At 41.1% G+C, this 17,232-nt stretch overlaps 1 protein-coding gene and 1 long non-coding RNA gene across 4 annotated transcripts in view; both read right to left on the bottom strand.

Annotated features, from left to right (window-relative positions):
* Positions 1-5,571, bottom strand: part of lrfn1 (leucine rich repeat and fibronectin type III domain containing 1) — a 117,266-nt gene extending 111,695 nt beyond the window's left edge. Inside the window, exon 1 of one of the 2 annotated variants that reach the window (XM_022211338.2) lies at positions 4,334-5,571. The gene's annotated coding sequence lies outside the window, so the exon portion shown is untranslated. The remainder of the gene's footprint in view (positions 1-4,333) is intronic. The other variant, XM_051957844.1, reaches the window with a different exon arrangement.
* A 9,182-nt stretch (positions 5,572-14,753) lies between these two features.
* On the bottom strand, positions 14,754-15,848 carry LOC127536709 (uncharacterized). Of its 2 annotated transcripts, XR_007945829.1 has the most exons (4): positions 15,752-15,848; positions 15,379-15,436; positions 15,080-15,142; positions 14,754-14,846 (listed from the first exon to the last, which is right to left on the bottom strand). It is a non-coding gene; the product is annotated as an uncharacterized LOC127536709 (long non-coding RNA). The 2 variants fall into 2 exon arrangements; XR_007945828.1 differs by lacking the exons at positions 15,379-15,436; positions 15,752-15,848 and having other exon boundaries at positions 15,080-15,366.
* Between the last annotated feature and the right edge of the window lie 1,384 nt (positions 15,849-17,232).

Below are 17,232 nucleotides of genomic sequence, written 5' to 3'. Positions count from 1 at the left end.
AAATGCCATGTGCTCTGCAGCCGGCTACATGCTTTTCCCAGTTGAATATGTGTCAGGACTCTGGCTGCTGTAGACAGGCTGAATATGGTATGTTTGATTTATAACCGCTGCTTACCACTGGGCTCAGCTCTGCATCGCACCACATCCTGCACACTATTCCTGAAAGAATTAGCTCTCTAACCTCCATATGGATTTTTATGTGCATCTGTAGCCCTCCATCAGACAGCTAGCCTCTCTCAGAATGACTCTTCACCACTTCCCTCAATGGCCCTCTACACCAGAATCCATTGCACATTCTGGTCACACCCTAATACTCCATTTTACATGTGACAGTCATCGTGTAGCACCAAGCAGGTCAGCCTTTAGTCTTTTGTTTTTTATCAGTTGTTGTCAGAAGCAAATGACAGCAACTTAGCCATGCCATTAACAGGCAGACTCCAGGCACACACGCATGCTCTGTGACAATAAATGACAGTTTTCTTTATTCAGATATACTGCTCAGATGTGAGAGGCTAAAAGCCTCCAAGATAGGAGGAATCATGCAGCAATCATTATTTCTAAAGGTTACCCAGCCAGAATACAAATGTTCTCAAGACACAGAAAAACATGGCCAGGTGCAAAAGGCTATCTACTCTGGGTTATGCACCTTTAAACTGGATTTCGAGGAGTTTAGAAGGGTTTTCCACTGTTCGGTTTGTTTAATCTGAATTTACCGACATTTAATTGCCTTAACATATTTGTTGTGACACAAGCAACAGAAAAAAAACCCACTTACAGCTAACAATGAAACTCATTCTTCCATCTCCAACAGTGCTTGCCATGTCACTTGCAGGGGACAGCAGCTTATCTGCAAAGCACTCTCTGGACAGGTCAGAAATCAGAGCTAACAAAGTCACATTCATCTTCAAACAGGCAAAATGATGTTTTCTATCCACCTCAGGTGCACATCTACAGACTGTGCATGGGTTTACTTTACTGCAGCATGAAAAATACATTTTCTGTCTTCAACACATTACCAGATAATTCAATGTTTACTGAAGAGTAAGAAGAAGCAATCTATATGAACCGCATCATCTCACGTGAGTAATAAATAGCTCTATTTACCATTTTAACAGGGCACTGCAGCAGCCATTTAGTGTAACATTTTATTGCTCTTACGTTTGTTCCCACCGAAATTCATGATGCAGCAAAGTTGAAAAGTGGAGTGTTCCATGCCTCCTGAGGCGTATATGTTATTTACCTGTGTTGCCTCCTGTGTTCAGCGCCTTGAGTGAGCCATTGTTTTTTTTTTCCTGTTGCTTTGTTACTCGCTAACCCTAAAGAATACATTCCAAGAGAAGCTCCAGTTTAATTGCTTCAGTGCTTTGGTGGCTACTCCTTTGATCTTTTTGGCTAGTTGTAATTACGCCACTACTTTAACTTTTTTTCCCATGCATTTCAAGCACTAAATAACTTGCCTTGCCTTGGGAGAAACATCTATCTCATTCTGTCGACTGATAACTTAATTGGCACTTATTTTCTGCTTTCTTTACTAGTTCTTGGCTGCGTTCAGGGTCCAAATTTCACAAAATTAACAAAAGGCTAGAGTTTTCTGTTCACTGAGACCATTTATTTTAGGTCCGTCATGGTTGGCATCATACTATCCTCAGATCCGTTCTTTTTTATCTGCAAAAAAAGCATGACTGCAAAGACAGCCTGAGTTTTCAAAGTGAAAATGAAAAAATCTTTCACAATTTAAGACCAGCAACTGCAGAGTCAAAACAAACTACTTTTCCATAATGCTGCGATCAACCTCTTATCTCTGGACTTTGAACTAACCACACAATATTATTAAGCACTATGATCCTGCACATAATTGTGGAGACGTCTGGCAAAGTATAAAGAATAAAGTGGTTAATTACACTACCAATTTACCTCTGCGGATTATAGCTTAGAATATCTTGAGTGAAGTAATCTTGCAGGACATATCTGAAAATGTCAAGTTGTGAACATGACTCACTGCAAATGTCTATTTTAATATATCTTGGATGAAGAAAAAAAGAAAGTCCACATACTGTTTTATTAAATCTTTTACACTCCCCAATATGGATCAATAGCTTGTGTTGCCTGTAATTCCTTCATTCCTGCAGTAGCTGATAACCCTCCACTGTTCCAGATTTCATAATGCTAACACATGACACAGGCACCATGAGCAGCTGCTGTAACACAATGCAACAGAATGGCAAAGCAGAGAGACCCCATCAATCTCACCCCACGGCACACATAAAAGGCAAGGGAAAAAAAAGCCTCTCTGCAAACACGCCATACTAACTTTCTACCTGCTGAGATATGAATTTGTTGTGCAGTCGTTTCCTGCCTGCATTAGCATTGCTGAACATGGAAGTGTTGGCAATAATGCATGATAATGATAATGACCATCCTGTCTGATTTCATTAGGCAAACACACGACAGCGAGTGCTCTGAGCTTCTGCTGTAACATCCTGCAACACACTGACAAGCCAAAGACGTGATCATCACCACTCACGGCAAAACACACAACTAGTGCAAAAATAAATATACAGACATATATATATATATATATATATATATATAAAGACCTCTAAATACATAAGAGCCCTGCTGCATGCATTGCTAATTCAAATTGCAAATCCAATAAGGCTCAAGGGTATCAAGCCTCCCTAAGAAGAAACCTCATTAACCTCTGATTTTGGAGATGTTTCTAGTCCCTTGTGTTAAAACCTGCATGATGCACAGCTTTAACCAAACATAATTTAAATTTGCAGTATTCGCCCAAAAGCACAGGGTTAAACCTTTACTTAAAACACAAAACATGTACAGTGTGCCAAAGACTTGCTGCTTTTTTAAAACTACATATGCTTTATATGAAAAATACAGTGAGATTTTATTGCCCTCAGACATCTGTCAGAATATGAAGCAGTGTCAAGACCTTATGACAACAGTCATTTTTCATTCTGCTGTAGACATTAGCAGGCAGCAGTAAAGAGGGATGCGCTGTCATGTAGGAACATACGTGCATCACTGATGGTAAAGAAGGGTGTATAACAGTAGATGCAGCTGCTGGTCTGTGTTTTCCATCAGCACTGCAAGCTGCAGTAACACTCACTGCCTGCCCTGATGGAGCCACAGAGCTGGTCAATGCCTACATCTTCCCCCTGGAGATATCTCAGAATGTATTGTGCAAATAAAGCAGAGCTATATGAAGGATGCTCGCTTGACTTTACTGTAAGATATTGACATCTAACCTCACCTCAATATAACAGATTTACAACCTCCATGACTCCACGCAGGCATCCTGCACCCTCACTTCTATCTGTTGTTGCCGATGTCCTCTGGGTGATGAAGAGATATTTACAGTGAGGCCAGACACTGACCTCTCTGGCTATGTGTGCCAAAATTGGGAAAGCTGGTGCGCAGCCACAACCTCAACCACAAATGCTGAGTTGAAACTAAGGAAGCATCGTTTATTGGGGGGAAAATGATGAGAGAGGCTAAAAAAAAAAAAAAAAAAGAATCCAGTTGCAAACGTAATCGCCAGCATTCACTCACAGCAGTGCCCATGAGATCATTATCATGCTGCATCAGTGCTTCTGCATCATCTCCAAAACTTCTTAGCTGATTGGCCAAAATAAAAAGGTGTTGTGCAGCCCACATCCTGCTGAGGCCTCACGATAGAACCAGATAATCACCTTGCTGCGTGTGGCTTTTTTCAACTCACAGGTTAACACTAACAAGTTTCCCCCTCATCATTCGGGCTCTACTGTGAAACCGTCCATTCTCGGAGGAATCAGTGCAGTTTGCCCTGATGGGAGGATTACAGCAGCTGCTGCTGCTAATTTATGAGAAAAGTCTTGGTCTCTGCGTCGTGCTGATGCAAGACACGCCCGGGCCATTTCCACATGCACTTGTGTCTGTGGGAATTCAACTCATGTGTCACTGTTGGAGCATCTTCATTGCATGGTCAGGAGCCACAGCACAGCAGTACAGTGTGACAGGGCTGTTTGGGGCCCATCAGACTGGAATCTAACAGACTGTAAAACAGCACTAATACTGACAATAACTGGTCCACCACGTGAGAACTGAAGATCTCAAGTAGGCTGAACACATCTCAGCTAGACAGGCATCATATTATCCAGCAGACTAGAGTGAAAGACTTATAGATAGATTAGATAGATAAGATAGATAGATATGGCAGGCCTGTTATTCTATATTTAGTTTGCACATCACAGATTTGGAATCCATTTGCATACATTTCATCCACACTGTCAGCTGCCAAAGTCCATTTCGCATTTCTCTCCAAGTCTAACGGACTTACCAAAAGTGGGACTAATAAAGCAGCTGCCGAAGGGTTGATCCCAGTGCACATGATTTAGCTGTCCACACACTTGTCTCTCTGGATAAATTCACCCCGAGCCTCGGATGCTGACGAGAGTTCATGTATTCCAAATTCACGCGCAAAAACGGAGGGGGGAAAAAAAACGAGAAACCTTCTTATTACGCCGGTCGGGGCTGTGCAGAAAAATTCCAAGTGGACGTGATGAGCGGCAATCTGCTGCTGAAGTGTCAGTAACAAGACACAGTGGGGTATCTTACCTGCGTCGGGATAGAATAAAAACCCCACCTAAATTCCCAGTACGATCCGATTGAGGCTTGAAGGCAGCAAATGTAAAGCTGAAATCTCCCCAAAAATCCACAGAGCAGCTCAGGAGGGTCCGAGTGATGCGTCCGAGCCGTCTCCAAATGGGTTAAAGCGTCAGTACGTGGTCGTATCAACTCCCCCCTCTCCTCTGCGTACCGGGTTGTAACGCATGAATACGGTGGATTAAATTTCCAATAAATCTCACGCCTGTTATGAATTGCAGTGCAGATGGTGTCAGGATGGAGGAACTGCAGTCCGGGGCTCGGTGTGCAGCGATAGGTTGCACTCCTGGGGAAATAGAAGACGGCTGAAGGTTGGCGTCAAATCGCCACCTTCAAGTCCAAAAATCACGAGAACTCTCCGGTTTTTTCCCCGTTAATTACAGCACCACGGCGCAGTCACCGAGCCCGTTCTCCTGCCATCACTGTAGCCATTTGTTGTCATAACTTCCTCCTCGTCTGAAGCGCAATGAAGGAATCCCACCCATGCGCTGATATCGTGGGTTTTCTGTTCTTTAATTCTACCCATGCGGGCTTGTGAGTTTCCCCCCCACTTCTGTCCGTCTGTGCGCTCCTTCAACAAAGCAATGCGGTCGATTTCTCCGTCCGGGATGAGCAGGAGAGTCTTGCTGTGGCAACCACAAAAATAATACCTTTCTCTGGATATGCGCCCCTGCTCCCTCATGCAGGCGTCCACCTGCGTAAAACGAGCCCGGTGTAAAAGACGAACATGTTGTCACGCCATGATGTCTGGAGCTGAGCAGAGCCAAGTGGCCAGTGGACAAAAAAAAGAAAAAGAATCTTGGTATCAGAGGAAACGACTGACACCTTTCATGGACAGTGCAGCACTGCAGCTATGTGATGTCATTTGGGCTGCATTTAAAGAAAATACACAGAGGGTTTTTCTTTTCGCTTTCTTTGTGGTAAAGAGGAGGAGAAGAAAGAGGGTTTGGACACATGAGTTCATATGCAGAGGAGGGGTGTTTGTGGTACTCCAGGATAGTCCAGCACAACAGGACACTGCAACAGTGGACAGGAAGGGAGGGGATGGAGGGAGGGAGAGGATGGAGGGGGTGTTGGGTCATTGCTGCACTTAAAAAAAAAAAAAAAAAAAATCCAATTCACCCCCCCTATAGGTGGAAGATGTGTTCCCTGATTTGTATTCAGGCTACCAGTGAATACTTCTTATCCCTCTCAATCGTCAATAAAAAGAAGAAGCACAAATACTTTGACCACCCACGTATAGTACCTCAGATAGCACCTCTTATTCGTGTTACTCTGGGACATGCACTTCTCTCAGCCAAGATCTTACAGAAACGGGATATCCAGCCTATAAAATGGATATCCTCCCACGAGTAAAAACAAGAAAAAAAAAACACAATAGTTAATCCTCTCAGAGTTGCAAAAGAAAACCAGTGATAGCCCACCCTCCGTTACAACAAGCGCAACATGTTTTGAATCTCTTTTTTGCTGTTGTGTATATTCGTCCCTGACCGCATTGTCCTGCTTGCACGAAGGCCAGAGGATATGTGGTAAGAAAAGGAATTCTGGTGGACTTGACAAATCTTATCAAATCCGATTGATTTGGCTTGCAGGAGCATCACACAATACGGTGCACAGAGAGGCACTGTGCGTGAACTGGTGGGTATTAGAGACCTGAAATATGCAGGAACTCAGAAGGGGAAATTACAGACTCACCTTTAAAGTACAGTTGATTTAAACGTCTTCTGCGAGCTGAATTAATAGGCCATAAAAAGTGGCTCATCACATGAGAAAATTTAAGGTACACTGAAAGGATCGCACAGAACAGGTCCCAAATGTAGGACTGTAATAATGTGAAAATGATAAGAAATGAAAGTACCATAAATAACGAGGCTATATCTAATTGAGTACCACCGACAACCTTTACGTCCTTAAAATGAACATCATAAGAACAGTAAATCCTCATAGGAGTGTTTCTTTTTCTCGGTTTTGCAATAAATGCAATCTTTTAGGTTTCACATCAGCTTTGTTCCATGACTGCAACATGACAGGTGTCACAGTTATCTGATGCTTAACTGCTTGTACAGAGCCTGTTGTAATTAAAGGGCAGTTTAAAATGGGTGGGGCACCTGCAGGGCATTTTAGATGGATTACTGAGATGACGCAAACTCATGTTGGGAGACATAACCACTTGCAAATGATCCCTCTTCTTTCTGAGGGCAATATCAATCAAAATCCAACCACTTAACTATAACTGGGTAAATATTCACAACAAAGTGATCTTTAAAAGGGTTGAAACCACATGATTTCAGACTCAAATGCACCCTCAAACTAGTCTTGTGCCTGTACAGACAGCATTTTCCTCAAACTATCATTGTGCTGCAGAACGCGCTGTGGAATTTAAGTCTCATTACGAGATTGCTCTGAGCCTGATCTGAATGAGCATGTGTGCTCGTGAGGTGGGTGAGCGGCTAAGGCACATGCAGCGAATACTGATGGAAAATTGAAAAAGTGCTACGAAGGAAGCCAATCTGCTATTTATATCAGTCTGCACTCTATGGGGCAAAGCTTCCCTCTCACAGTAATGCACTCTAAAAGTGATTGATTAGTGTGTTATTGAGATATTGTCCGTCCAAACGGTCCTCGCTCACCAAAGTGATGAAATTACTGCACACTAGTCTTTGAAAGCATAATGGCAGATTAGGTCAGTGTGATCCATCCACTCTAATCAGCACGCTTCCCTAAAATTCAAAACATTAGAGAGGCACTCAGATCAAGCACATACCAGCCACTAGTGATGTGCAGATCGAAGCTGAAATGTCAATGCTTCTGATCTGGACGTTTCACTTCAAGGAAGGCATTCTTGTATCAAAAGATGTCAGAAATTCGGGTAAAATGTGTGTTTTATCATACACAGTAGAAAGTAAATATGTCACCAGCAGGATGTAGTATCCAGGTTGATATGAGCTGCTTCCTCCTCAACGTGTCAGAACCATATTCCAAATACAGCTCTCGAAATGTGTGAGCCCCTGACGGAAGAAAGGTGCTGCTAGGGCGAGACACATTTCTATCATCGAGGTCTTTGGCGGTGGCAGGAAGCATCCAGGTACAGAGAGAGCAAGTGTGTTGCTATGCCGATGTGTATCACCAACCGTGGGAAAGTCATTCACGTCTGTCACTGTGTGCTGCTGTTCAAACAGCGGGAGTTCCCCGCAGTCTTAAAATGTCGGAATGCCGTCTAATACAAATTATGCAACAAATTGCTATGTAGAAATATGGCTGCGAAATGAGTGCACTTCACACAAGTAATGGAACACACAGCTATTTATTGTGGCACTTACATAATGATCACGGGTGCAACATGTTTGATCAGCTCAGAGTGAGATTTGTGTCCCTGGGATCAGCTCACGTCAGTTCAGTCAAATATTTCTCACTTGTCTTATTATCTTCTAAGCCCATGATGCTCAGATGGCTGTTTTATTGCCAATACTCTGTACATTTTAATGACATGCCTCTGAATGATTTACTGTATCAGAAAGAAACCTAATAAATGTTGGGCTTTGAGTAGCCAGTCTTCACTGATCAAGTCTCATTTGTTCTGACTATTTACTCTTATATGACATTTATTTATTTCATGATGTATTTCACTAGTGTTCTTTTTATGTGAAGATGGCACTCCATAGAAAAAAGGCCACCTATGTAACCTGTCGATTCATCTCTTCTACAGTAGCGAGAGGCTTCACGACACATGCATGTGGCTCAAACAATCTGTTTGACCAAAAAGGAAATAAGTGGTATCACACATCACTACCACCCAGCCACTAATACCCTCAGAGGGTGTGTTTAATGACCTGGAACATATTACATACTGAAGTTGCTCAATCTAGGCTCAGGTGCACGCAGCCTTGCATGTGTCCATCTGAAAAAGTAATTTTTGACACAACACAGTTGCCCTTGCCAGTGTTTTAACAAATTGTTCAAATCAATTTCCATTAAGGATAGTAAAATTCCCAATTTCTTCTCCCTGGCTGAGCCCAAAGGACCTATAATATGGTGCTCCATCAGTTCAGTGCTTCAGTGAATGGTCTCGTGTGTATGTGTACCTTGAATTGGGATGAAAATTAGTGCAGTGATGGAAACAATAAAAAGCTGTCTGCAGGAGCAGCCTGCAACATCATTACAGTACACAGAGCACTCTGTAACTGATTAGAGCAGTCTTGTTTATACCATTGAATCACCCTGTACATTAGCACTCTCACTCATAGAGCAAAAAGCTCCTGTTAATGTATTTTAAAGCCTCCATCTCACCATCAAATGCGGGAACATCACACATGTGATTTCCAAGGTAAGGCTCTCTAATTGGCTCATCGGCAATACTTTTTTAGGATGATTAAAAAAACTGGTAAAAGCAGTAAGCAGACAGTTTCAGCAGAGGTTGGCCTGTATGAGGTACAGATGGTATACTACAGCCATGGCCATAAGTTTGGACACAAGTACCATGATGCTTGTGAATCTTAGAAAATACCACAAAATTGTCACTTACAATATACAGCCACGGCCATAAGTTTGGACACAGCATAACTTATGTCTGTTTTGATGTCTATTACAGAACATAAGTATATTGTAAGTGACAATTTTGTGGTATTTTCTAAGATTCACAAGTGTCATGGTACTTGTGTCCAAACTTATGGCCATGGCTGTATATCATGTACGTATGTGGAGCTCCCGGGACTTCTGTGATATATTCATGTTTGTTCTCAGATCCATATAGATAGAAACAGAAAATCATTCCAAACTACAAAAAAAATCAGTGCTCTTTAGGGGTTACAAAAAAATGTCACATATACTGTATATCATATAGAATACAAATGATAAACAGCACTGCCATTCCTGTTGCTTAGCATGAATAATGGTTTGCAAAAACAGTGCTTTTTTTGTGTTACAATTAAAATGCAGAGATAGAACATACATTGAACAAACAGGGATTCTTTGCCACTGCCGCTGCTCAGCGTGAATAATCTTATACATTACTCCTCCCATCGCTTACACATAGCAACTACAATCATGCTTTCATGTTTCTGACATACTGTACGCCAGCTTTGACCTGTTCTTCTCTAAATAGAACAAGTGCTACTTAGCAGCTTTAAGGCCCCTTCAATGTGTCCTTGTATGGGAAATCTTACAGACAGACATCGGCCATCTGGGGAGGTGTGAGGTACGCCTCACTCACAAGCGGTCCTCTGGGTTCGTCTTAATGACTGAAAATTTTAAAAGATTGCTGCTACTCTTTAAGAACACATGACAGGGCTTTAGGAGGAAAAGATAAGTGGGTTTCAGCTACAAAAGCTCTCATCAGTGGAAGATAATGTGCTGTATATGGAAAAACAGCCTAGTAGTTTCAGACTTCTATCACCAAGCATAATTCTGACATTGAATAGTCACAGTACCATATTAAAACAGCAAAACGAAATGTTTAAAAATCAGGTCCCCCATTTATTCATCTTGGGTTAGGACTTTTTCAAAAGGAAGGCTCCAAAAGGTCATTCTCTTTCTTTTCTAATGAAATTTAAATCACCTCCTCCTGGACCAAGAGACACCTTCTCAATGACAATTAAAAAATGAAGAAGACACTGGATGTCTGGCCTCTTTAAAGGGATTTTCAACATGATTTTTGACACCATCTCTCTTACTGGAGCGGCTGCACTCAGTAATTCAGTATTTCAAAGAGCCCTGTGTTTCACTTTGCATGAGGGCATGGAATCATCCATCATATCTGTTGTTTTACAGTTAATGAATCTCTGCGTGCCTGCAGCCGTACAAATGTTTTCTGTATTTCCTGTATACGGTCAATTAGGGCTACTTTGGAAAAAGCTGAATATATTTACGGTTAACTGCAAATTACCACAGAACCCCGATGAAGGCTCATAGTGAGAATTTTTGACATTAAAGCTTTGTCTGTTGTTCTTCAGCAGGAGTTGGAAGATTTTTTTTTTGCTTGGCTTGTTTTGATCTTCAGCTTAGGAGGGAATGCGAGGTTGTGACAGGTGTTTTATTTTACCCTTTGAACAAAAAGATACATGTCAGTTCTTACGGACTGTTGAGCGCAAGAAAGAACTTTTAAAAGTTATATGCTAAAATAAAGAATAGAAAATCCACATTCACTTCACTTCACAAAAACATGAAGACTTTGTTTGTATATCAACCTGTAGCCAGAGCATTCTCTGTGCTGGCACAACGCTGTGTAGAACGGTCTGACTGCACCTCATTATCTTTCTGCTATAGGAGGGAAAATGCTCTGACTTCTTTGTATTTCATTTAATCCGTCCCCTAAAAAGAATGACAGAGAAACTGTTTTGCATGCAGGGAGGCAAATACTGACATTTAGCATCTGCTAGGCCAGAGGTTGTTGTGATTTCAAGCAGTGAAGGGAATTTGGAAAATGGTACTATATAGATAGCGTAAGGGGAGGAGAAAGCCACATGAAATGCAGGGCTATTAGGAGGTTTTTAACCTGTAATCTACACCTGGTGAGTCAGGTCTGGCACTAAAATGGCACTAGTTGTGTATTTTTGATGTGTAAATGTTAGGATTCAACTAACTGGTAACTTATATTCCTTTTACATAGTAATGTCAATGCTGTACTTTCATTTTTTTTAGAGTCAAAAACTGTAAAAGCAGAAAGAATCCCTGGATTTTCAATTCTTTCACAGTCTTTGAACTAATCATGTGTGAAATTGTGTTCTACTGGCAAAAAAAATCCAAATCTGTGCCTATCTAAATGACTGTATTTCACACTCTTATATACCACTGAACAGATTCTGTAAACAAAAAAAGAGCATACTAAATCCACCTTTTTAAAAAAAAAAAAATTGGTAACATCTGTGGGCACTAGGAAAAATTTTGGACATCTTGATCCAAACCATTTTCCATTTTTGTAAAATATCTAATCAAACAAGTTGTCTCTGCTTTCAACTACAGATGCAGGACTTTATATTTCACTCAAAATTGGAGGGTCAAAGCTGCATTTGCTTGTTTGTTTTTTGCTTTTTTTGTCAATTAGGGTAAGCACTGATATATTATTAGATGTTGTGGTTTGCACCAAACAGTTGCTTATTTACACACCCTGCTGACATATCAGCATTCTTTATGGACACCTGACAAATTACATTATTTTTTGGCGCCTTTGGTTTCCACAAAGGCTTTAAAGAAAGGCCCTGCTGTGTTCACAGGCTAGCTGCCGGGTGCTGAGCAGAAATTCTACTTTGGGGCTATTGAAGTTTTTCTGACCAAAGCATGTTGTGGCTAATGAGAGTGATAACAGCAAGCCAGAACATGACAGATGTAAAATCAAAACATTGAGCTGAGAGAAAAAAAAGAAAAGAAAAATGCTCACTGAGCTGATAGAAATTTTAGCTTGGAATGAAAGTTCCCTTTCAATTTTACATTACACATCATTTGGCCTACTGTAACATTTAAAAATAATGGTTAATGCAGCTTTAAAGACCAATTTTCAAAACAAATAAGATCAACATTTTTTAAATTTAATTCACAGAACTTTTGATGGATCCTTGAGGTAAATTCAGTATACATACACAGTGTATCTGATCCTGCCTGCACCTCTGAGGAAAGTATTTTGAGAGAAAGATTACACTGTTCAACTGAGCATTTCTATCTAAAACCTGTAATATTTGTAGTGTATATAGATCTTTGTGCATGCTGTGGTTGAGGTGACCACGATTTCAACCGCTGCCCCTGATGGAGTCTCCACAGTCCCGCCCAGAGCAATTTCAAGCTCCATATTTCTTACTGTGTTTGTGTATGCATTCAAACTAAATGAATTCAACCAAAATCCAGCAAAAAGCTACACAGCAGAACATTACTCATTTTAGTCTCTCGGTCCCTGTTTTTTTCTTTTTTCCAAAACATCTATTTTTACTTTATGTGCTAATTTTGTTTCAGATTGATCCAAAGTGATTTTGTATGTGAGGTAAGCAGACAGAAAAATGAGAACTGCTATCTCAGGAAGGGAGGAGAAAAAAAAAATCTCAGCTGCAGATTTTTCAAGGTACCATGGCAACAGAACATTCAAAGAATTTTGATGAGAACAGCAGGCAAAGAGAGGCTGATTACAAGGGAGACAATTTGTTACTCCAATTGCAAGCGCAACAGAGTCTGATTGCACACACATAAGCATTGTGTTGTAGTCTTCATCTGGACGCTGGTGCAAAAAAAAATTCAGTTCTATCATGGCCCTTCAGTCAGAGGATGAGTGAGAGCGGCTGTAGCGCCTTGGCATGGAGATGAAGGGCTCAGTCTAGAGCTCCGTAGGCGGAGACTTTTTTTTTTTTTTAACCTGAAAAAACTCAATTTCAAATCACACAAGAGGAAGTGGCAATCAACACAGCGCTGCAGCTGTCTATCTTGGGTGGCTATTCTCACTTCCCCAATCTCACTCTCCAGTGCTCGGCAAACAGACCGCCGTCCTGACAAACATAATCACTCACAGCACAGATTCAGAGAGCATCTGTCAGTGGGAAATAATCTGGAAAAAAAACTCAGCTGGACACCTTCTTTTTTGTGCTGAATACACAACTCTCAGCCACATAAGAGGTGATGATCGTTCTGCAAAAGTGTCTTTCATCGGGAAGTTTGAGAGAAAACACGCAAACAGGCGCTTGAATTTTCCAAGCGGCAAAGAGAATCATTGATGCCATATGAATTGAATGAATATGTATGTGTGATGTTTTACACAAAAATATGGATAAAGATTTAATGTTAGTGTAACCGGGTGGGTTAATGTAGTTTCGGAGGGGCCATGAACGCACCGTTCCGTTTCACCCCAGCCCCACGCTACGTAGTCAATAGATTGAACACAGGTGTGTAGAATGCGGCGTCTGGGATCTCAGAGCTGGGGTGCGATCTTGTGATGTTTAACTGGAGAAATGGGGCTACTCCAGTGTGTTGCTCAGAACTCCTAGTGTGAGCTGGTGGTGTGGAGCCGAGTTCTGTCTGTGCTAAGCTGGCTGCTGCTGTCCAATAAGCTCTCGCTCTTATTTTCTTGAAAATTTCATTAAGCTCCCTATTAGCTCTTGAAAATCTCTTGTTTTTTCTAGTCTCGTAGCTTTTTCCTTAGCCCTCGTATTTTTTAAATCAGAGCTTTGTCATTCTAGAAATTTAAATTAAAAAAAGTTGTTTTTACTTGATTTCCCCCTACCCTTTACACTGTTAGCCCTTTATATGTCTGTAGTGTTTTTGGTTGAGTTTATTGACGGGATTGCTGTCATGGTTTAGTGGTTTGTAGGAACAACATCTACCGCAGTCAGAACTTTAAAAGCACTTTACCATGTGCCATTTTGTACAGCGGTCGCACTTTAGACTCACAGCACCTTAACATCCAAGCACTTTAAGCACTACAGCACTTTATGTTAAGGTTGATGTGGGGTTTAGTTAGTTTTCTTTGTAGTTTGGTTTGAAATTACTAATTTTTTTTTTAATTATTTACAAATTTTGTGTATATTTTGAATTTGCTTACTTTATAAATTCCACACTTTATTATTTGGACTACTTTGTTTCAGAGTTTAATATTTTATGTAGACTGAATACAATTGTATAATTCCCTTTAAGATTGTAAAATAAAAGACTTATATTTTGCTATAACTGCCTTGGTTTTCATTTTAGCCAGATCACTTACCTGTGCATGCGATTTAATAAAAAGGGGTTTACTGCTCGGGCCAGGGGCGATTCTAGGATCAGAGGTTTAGGGGTGCTCAGCACCCAGAGGTGCCCAGCCAGGCAAGATAAATTTCTTCATTGTTTTGTACGTCTTAATGCAGTTTCACTCCCACATTTGTGAAAGAAAAGCGTAACACTTTTTGAAAAGGTCTGTGACTAAACCATGCAATCTGATAAAGTTTATTTAAATGCGGAATCACCGCAAAGGAGGAATGCACTGGAATCTTAAAAGAAACATATCGTAGTCCTAATTTCTGGGAAAAGACGACTCATTTAGATACAGCAGCTCCTCAACATACACATAAACAGCATGTATGTTTCTGGAGTAAACCAGCCCCCTATACCAAGCACCCAAAAAACAAAAACAAAAATGGACCTAGGACTTATTTTTTGACTTTTATTTGAAATGTGATGCACGGCATTTCTTTCCCTGGTCTGCACGCTCTCATCTCCCAGAGTCTCTCCTTGTTCTCTTCCTTTTATAGTGAAATTAAACAAATAGAAAAACAAATAGATAATTAGGAAAATGTAATGATGTTCTGTTTAGAATGAAGTCCACTGATATCTGTTAAGTGTGCTTCTGGAAAGCATTTAATGTAGGGAGAACACATAACTTCCATGACACATATGAAAAATTATATTGTGAAAGGATGTTTTTCTTTGTCATCTTAACAGTTTGTGTGCCACTATTCTCTGTTTGTTTTCTTACCTGGTTCTTCCTGACCTTGCACTCTCTCCTCTCCTTCCCCTTTTTCATCTCTCCCTCTTTGGACTGACAATCATACACAAATAGATTGTATTCAGCTAGAGGAAAAATTACATAAATATGAAAAAATACCAATAAGAATACAAATAAATAACATCCTCTCTCTCTCTTTGTAATGTCAATCTAAAGGTAAATAACCAAACACTGTGTTTTATATCTGATAACAGATATAAACACTGATACATTGATCCAACTTACAACATTACTCTTGATCGATAGACCATTTGATCTTACACTCTTACCTGAACCTGGCTCTTTTCTTTGAAAAAACAATCTTATGTCCATGATGAGGCTGTCTGTCTGCACACACACACACACAATAGGAGTTATAATGTTAATGGGTATCCGGTCAGCTAGCTAGTCAGTAGCACCTTGGCTTTAATATTAATTCATGCACTGACAACAGCTAGCTTCTCTCAGTCCAATTCAAACAGACACTGACCACCTGTAATGTTTGCTAGCTAGAAAAAACGTAAGCTAACTCCTACCTAACAACATAAACAGTAACCTTTGATTAAATGTAGCAAAAATGAGGACTGGTAATGATAATGTGTTGGTATTGAGTGGTAGAAGTTCAAACCAGGTACCGGTACTCACACCACTACAACACATTACCTTCTGTGGGGCAGCGCTTAGCTCTGCAAGTAGCGGCTCAGAGCCCGAGTTGGGCAAGTTGAGCAGGATCAAACCATTTTGAGGCAAGATGGGGGGAGGGAGTGCTGTATTTTTGTTGTTAAAACATTACGTATCAACCAAGCACTGTATGGTTTTTTACACTTTTCTGGTTTGTTAAAAAAAGGACATGCGATACAAAAAATAAAAATAAAAATCTTTTAAATTTTAGGGGTGCTGGGATTCAATTTGGGGGTGCTGAAGCACCCCCAAAAATGGGCTAGAAACGCCTATGGCTCGGGCATTATCACAGAGCTAAGTTTGGACTGTTAACTGAGAATCCTTCTAGTCTGAAGCTTCATGACCACACAAGACGCCCCCGGTTAAGTTAATGTGTCTTCATTGATAACAAGAACGTCCAAGTGACATTTCTTGGCATTTCAGAAGTTATGCAGCTTGTCTTAAAACTTTAATAATGTCTGACATCTTAATTATCTTTCCTAAGATATCATCACAAGCTCAGCTGGCACTGCAATTGCTGCTAACAAGTTGCAGAGTACATCAAGGTCTTCCTAAAGAAATTAGTCATGCAACCCATCATTGTGCCATTCTTCCTGGAGTTAGAGCCACTGTGAATGTAAAGTATAATATAAGTCTGGAGTATTCAAGCACTTTCTGCTTTAAATCAAGCAGTAGTCTCATCAAAATACCAGCTTCCAACCGCCCTTACGCCTGACAATTAAGCTCAAGAGTCAGTGAAAGGACATCTGATGAGATGGATCTGGAGGCTGCCATTGTGAGAGTGCATGTAGGTGAGTTTCAAGGCTCCACGCCACGGTTTTGTGCTGTCGAATAGATGAGTGTCAGGGTTCAGTGGGTGTATGGAATAGAGGCTACCGAGGTTGAGATAAAAGGAGGATGCTGGCTAACACACACAGGATGGGTGGCAGTGACTAAAGGCCCCACCTGAGCACAGCAGCGCCACAGAACAACCCTCATCTCCTCTTCCCGGGCCGACTCTGATAGAGTGCGTTATCAGCACAGACAGGCAGGCTAAATCACTGGTTGAGTAAAGGTTAGAGCTACTGGTCTGTTACTTTGCCCATGATGGCAGGCAGGTGAATGTCAAAGCTGCCTGAATCACAGGGGGAACACACCAGGGGAGAGGGTGAGCCAACCCCCAGGTAAGGCGCTGATTTATGCATTACTTGTGTTCAATGGTGCAACACTGTATTAAACTGAGCAGTTCATTGATGAGCAATATGTCACCTGCAGACACCGTCGGGTTTCCTTACGATTTTGCTGCCGGGAATATAGTCGAAGTGGTGCAAGCAGAGGACTGTTTTTTCTAGGTCTGATGTTTAATTCAGTTGGGTGTAGTTATGTGCTGCCTACACCGGCCACAGCACAGTGCGTCACATCATTCAGTGCTGGAAAGGTGAAGGCTGCAGCACTTGACTCGCATCACACCACACTGACAGAAG

This window comes from Acanthochromis polyacanthus, chromosome 13 (assembly GCF_021347895.1).
Source record: "Acanthochromis polyacanthus isolate Apoly-LR-REF ecotype Palm Island chromosome 13, KAUST_Apoly_ChrSc, whole genome shotgun sequence".
Taxonomy (NCBI): Eukaryota; Metazoa; Chordata; class Actinopteri; family Pomacentridae; genus Acanthochromis; species Acanthochromis polyacanthus.
This window is presented reverse-complemented; position numbering and strand designations above follow the sequence as displayed.